Here is a 6,000-nt window from a genome sequence, read left to right as displayed (position 1 = left end):
AGCTCCTATTTAACAGTTTGATTGACATTATTTTAATGGCACACCGTGGGGAGCTTTATGTCTGTGAACAGAAAAGAAAGTTAATCTTTTATTTTCCTCATGTCTCTGCTCTTTGTCTCATTCACCCCCCGTCCGTCCTCTTTAGGACAATGATAATGACACTTTCAGGGTTTGTCAGGGTGCGATTGTATGTCGAGTGGACAGTCCCGTTCCAATTGTCCCGTTGCATTTTTGCTCACTTGTATAAATGTTATTCTCTGACGGAGCGATATCGTGTTCACCGTGTCGTATGAAGCCAGTATCGCTCACCATAGGTGTGTGTGTGCAGTGTGCGTCCTTTCCCCTGTGTGAATTGCTTACCTCAGCCCCTAAGTAGGTCAGCACCTCATCGCCAAAAATGTAGCAGCCATTGTCTCTAATTCTACAATGCGAGGCAAAAAGCAAGCGTGGGAGCATGAAAATAAACTCTGTTCCTAAGTGTGACACGTGTGCAGCTTGAGCTTGGCACCGCATCCGTGTTCAGCCTGGCTGAGCACAACTTGTTTGAATGTCATATTTATCCCTGTGTTTTGTCAGAAAATTAACTTCCTGTGAGTTTGCGGCAGAGCCGAGCATATGGCCGCAGCTCTCTGGAGATGACAGCCTAGCGGAGCGGGAGCTTGCCGGTGCCGCTGCCCTGCTCTGGCGGCAGATGCTCCGGGCTTCTCCGCGATTAAGTGGAGATCATCACTGTTTTCTTTGAGCACCGCTGTGCCTTGTACTCTGAAGTGTTCCGTTAATCACTGCCTGCCTCCCTACCTTTTCCGCACAAGCTGCCAAAGCTCTCATTAAGTTTGAATCTCCCACTCACCACCTCGCTCCAATGCGTGACGGAATCTGAGCAGCCACCAATTCTGCTTGAAGACTGTGGTTTGGTGCACCTGTTTGCTGGAGGGATCTGAAAGGCTATAATGTGTGTGTGCATGCTTGTTTGAATATTATACATGCGATCCCGTTTCTGGGACCTCTTCTGCTGTTTATTCATTTCTGAAGCACAGTGTACACACTCTAAAATAAGTGCTGCTGAGTGTTTTTTCTCTCGTCAGTGTTGTGCTGATGTAGGCCGCGTTTGAGCTGCTCCCCCAGCACGAGATGGTTCCTTGTCTCCATTTCAGGCCTCTGAGGGGAACCAAGCCTCTTCTACATTCATCTTTTCAGTTTCTCCATCGGTGCCTGCTCCATCTGCATGTTATTAGCAAAAACACTGCAAGTCACTCACAGTCACACACTCCATTACACACACACACACACACACACACACAGAACATTCACATCTACACACCATTTGTGCACAGACTCAGAATGTAAGATGGGGCTACGTCTCGTCTCATAGGGAGGAAGAAATGATCGAAATTGAAAATCTTTGTACCCTCACTAAAGCCCAGCATTACACATCCCATCACATCCGTCTCCTACACAAGCAGCCATCTTTTGTGATTGTTAAACGTTGTGACATGCTTTAACCCTGATTGATCTTGATCTCCCGACACAAATAATAATGTGATTACAGGCTTTTCCCTGCGTTTCACTTCACAGCGGTGGAAAATAACATTAGATATTTCCATTCATGTTAATCGCCTCGGTTGGAAAGTGTACCTAGGTGCACCATAGGCCTCAGTAATGCCTCCTTTCTTCTAAATAAACATCCAAAATAACCTATTTGCAGCACACCCACACACGCATCGCTTAGCTCTGCCACGCCATTCTTCTGCACCCGTCAAAGCCTGGCTCGCTTGTCCTGTGTGTTGTGTGTGTGTGTGTGTGTGTGTGTGTGTGAACATTTCCCGCACAAAAACGGGATGGCATTACTGTGCCTTTCAAAGCATTTGCATGGCAAAGCAGTAAGATGCACCTTGTAAATAAAGGAGTTGATCCCGTTTGCTGCAGGTTGGATTTCCTGGATAAAGCTGTGAGGAACATTTCCTTACACTGCAACATGCATTGATATACAGGCCTGGAATCCTCATCCTCAACTTTATATCGGAACAACTAAGCACACACACACTGCGCACACACTCTCTCACTTGTCTCTGCTGTATCTGTTCCCTGGCAGACACACTGATTTGTGGCATCGCAGTCCCTTTTTGCAATAAGTAGACTCCCGTATAGAAAGCCAGTCCTATTTATTGAGTCCAAGTCCCAAAATAACATTTTGGCTGTCCTCAATCAATTATGAAGAAATTGGTTTGCATTGTTGTTGGAGGTTGTTGTGCGACGTTTTGAAGGGATTCTTGAAATCTGTTCAACATTCATAAAAGCATGTCAGCAATTAGAGCTCTATTTTAAACCCATAGTTTGTGTGTTTTTATCATGCATTTGTATCCTCGGAGGCGGTGCGGATCATTATTCAACACAATAAAAAAAAACTTATCTCATCTGCTCAGAATCAAATCTATTCACAACTGAACAAATTGCGGCGGTGCTCCGGGCGAGTTACGGCTAATTCTCAGACGAGGAAATTCCTTGTCAGGAGCAGCCAAGGGAGAAGGTGTCAGTCTGATAGCAGGAGTACACTAACGGCTGTGCGGGAGCAGAAGTGTTCGCTGCGCTTCGGTTGGCAGCGCGTTTGATTTCAGCGCTGACCACCGGTGGTGCCAACCCTGTAGTCCTCATCTGAGCCGTCTCCTGAGACCCTAACATAGACAGCGGCGCTACCCCACATCTCTGTCTGTGTTGTTTGCTGCAGAGAAGAGAGTGAGAGAGAGAGGCAGACAATAAAGTTGTTGTATAGTATAATGTAATATACTTCTTTCCCTTGTCTAATGTTACACCACACTCTGAAACTATAGGAAGTGTGGGTGTACCGCGACCTAAACACGCTGTACCCATCTCCCCTTGGGGCACCTCAAAGGATGCTTGTTCTTCTTCCTCCTCTCAGGCCCTGGGCTCAGCTTGAGAAACGAGAGGCGAGGCAAGTGATGGAGACGGGGGAAGAGAGGAGACGGAGGGAGGGAGGGAGGCAGTATCGCCCGTGTGTAGGAAGGCTAACCTGTGCCTCCAGAGATCCAGTGTCTTTTGAAACACGGCGAGTGAAAAAAACAAAAACCTCCTCTTTCGCACCACTTCTCCCGTTTCCTGGCCTGACATGTTCAGGGGCCGACAGCGTTCAGCTCTGGAACTAACCGTGCATCAATTACCGTTCATTATTCTTCCCACCGTCAGAAGTTATTCAAGATTTGCACTTGAAATATCCATTATTTCCTCGGCGTGAATGAGCGAATATGATGTTTGTGACCTTGTTTCAGTTTGAGTCACATACCCCACTGTTTCCTAATATGCCCCTAGTGTATGTAAGGCTGAAAGCACATTTATTACACATCAATAATTCTGTACATTTCCTTCTGGAAAACTAATTCTCATAATAGGATTTTGTCAATGTGATTTGAATAATGATCTCAAAACATCCCATTTTAGGCTACTTAACTAAATAGAATATTACTGATTGCAACACTTATCCATGGTTGGGGTTTTTGTAACCTTCTTTTCTGTTTCTTGCCAACAGCCAATTTTCTCTCAATTAAAGCATGATATTAGCACTCAGTAGGGCATAAACAGAAATAACCGTACACTACTGAATATCATGCCTTGATTAGGAGCGCAAGAGTGGGAGTACAGATGGATCCGTTTCTTTATACCCTCAGTGTGGCGGTGTTATAATGTGTGTATGCGAGAGCAAATCACAGCCTTTGCGTGCGGAGAGGTGGGTGTGTGTTGAAACGTTGTCGGTGAGACGAACAGGAAGGTATCATCAGCACTTAAAATCTCTACGAGGTGGGGGTGGGGGGGGGGGGGCGGTGCAGAGGAAAGAAAGACAGACAAAAGTCACAGGTATGGCAGGAAGTGAGAGTATATCATTACATTGAGAGGCAGTCAGTGGTGATGCCAGTTGGCCAAAGTTAGCAGGAAGCTGTCCTAGTAAATGGCAGCAGCTGCTCGCAGTTCGAGAGAGCATGTCCCAGTCAGAGGAGAAAAGCGATGGCATCTACATTAATACTACCTTAATGGCCCATCTGGCGCTCCGTAGGGTCCCTGGCTGCGCCGCCGACTCATAGGCGTTTGACAGGCAGTCTCCAGCGCACCAGACGCGCATGGCATGCCAAATGGCGGGGAGACGCCTCCGTGGCGCGCAGATCTGTCAAACTCTCTCTGACGCCGTAGTCACACAGGCACGGGGAAGTTAAGGCAAGTTTTCACACGTGATTGGTTCTTGACGTGGATGGGGGAGAGGGAGGGAGGGGCGGGTGGAGCGGGGGGGTGCAGGAGGAGAATGACTGGCTTGTCTGTCCCCCCCCACCCCTTAAATGCAAACACACATACAGAGAACACGCACACTTAAACACACACACACACGCATACATTCACTTCATACTAGCTGCTAAGTTACCGTGACCAGATTAAACCTCAATGAGAAAGCCAGGTTCAGATTAGCCGGTGGTGCATCCACGCTGCTCTGATGGCAACGGGAGATAACAAATATTATTTTCGCTGCGAGTCACAGCCTCGCTCTGTAAACAAATAGTGGAACAAATTGCTTCATTGGGAGAAATTGTGCAAGGTCTTATCAAAACACCACAGGGGCCTCTGCCTGTAATTGGCATAATTGGCTGACGGAGCTGACGGCTGCATGTCCGTGTCGGTGATGTGGCACGGCGATGCACTTTATGGGAACTGACTGATCATTTTGGGCTATACTGGTAGATCGCCCTTGCAGATTTCAGTAGATAGAAGTGCAATACTCAATATGCAATCCTCTGGCATTTCTGGGTCCATATTTGGGCATCATTATTTGCTTGAGAGTTCTTTGGATGATTTCCTAGCGTGTCTCTGAGATTCAACCTCAAAGACAACAAGTGAGTTGATTTATTCACTATTACGGACAGTAATGTAGAATAATCCTGTTATCAGTCCAGAAAGTTTTGCCATTTTGCTCACCATTTTGTGATTAAGTGCGATTACAACATCGGCTAATCCCGTCCTGTTTACAGGGCAAAGAGGAGACATTAGAGAACAGGATGTACTCCTCTCTAAGGCCGGATCGGATGATCTCACCGAAAATTCCTCCTCTGCATGACCTCTCCACCAACCCCTGTCGAGCTCCACAATAGCGACGTAGCAGAAGTTCCTCTCAGAACGGGATGTAGCCTGACTGTGCCCCCCTCCACCCCCCATTCGAGGGTGGGTAGCAGGTTGCGGCGCATTGTGCTGCTGTTCTGTAGTACCTTCAAGCACAGATCACAGTCCCAGAAGTCTGTATATCACACTGCTGGGAAACGCTGGATTCTCTCCTTGTAAGTAAACTACACACAGGAGTACAGCGAGAGTACTTTTAAAACATTTGCTGCATTTCTCTCCCTCTCGCTTTTTCTTAAGGACAATTTGAGAGATAGCAGCGGTTCAAAAAAAAAAAATGGAACGGGGAGTTCTTTAGGAAATGCATTTCAAATGGCTTATCCAGTAGGCAGCCCCAGAGGACACCTCAGGGATAAACCTGGCAAGAATGAAAGATAGAGGGAGGAAAAGGGAAATTGGAACGAAGACGCAGCCGTGACTGACTGACTAAAACAGTGGAGATGTTGAGAGAAAAGGCATCCTCTTAACCTGTTTGTGCCTTTTCAAAGCAACCGCCTCGCCTCCTATCACTATTCTCTCTCTGAGCGCGCCGCTGTGTTCTGTTGTTATGGAATTTGCCAAGACCCGCTGACGTCTCTTGACCCAGACGGTTCCCCTCGTATTCAGACAGCCGGCGGAAGTGATTCGTAAATTTTTCTGTATCAGACGCCGTCCCTGTTTTCTTGCATTTTTAAAGAGCGATGCTGTCGAGTGATGGAAATGTGCGCGATAAAGAAAGGCGTAGTGTTTTACTTTAAACCAAACAAAACATAAAAAGAGTGATGCCGATGCCAAGGGAAGGTCGGCTGGAGGAGCGGCTGCCAGGTTGTGTGTGCGTACGTGGGTGCGAGA

This window comes from Genypterus blacodes, unplaced genomic scaffold, assembly GCF_046128005.1.
Source record: "Genypterus blacodes isolate CSIRO-AG114 ecotype Tasmania unplaced genomic scaffold, CSIRO-AGI_Gbla_v1 ptg000099l_1, whole genome shotgun sequence".
NCBI lineage: Eukaryota > Metazoa > Chordata > Actinopteri > Ophidiiformes > Ophidiidae > Genypterus > Genypterus blacodes.
The sequence above is the reverse complement of the archived record's forward strand: the minus strand, read 5'-3'. Positions refer to the sequence as shown.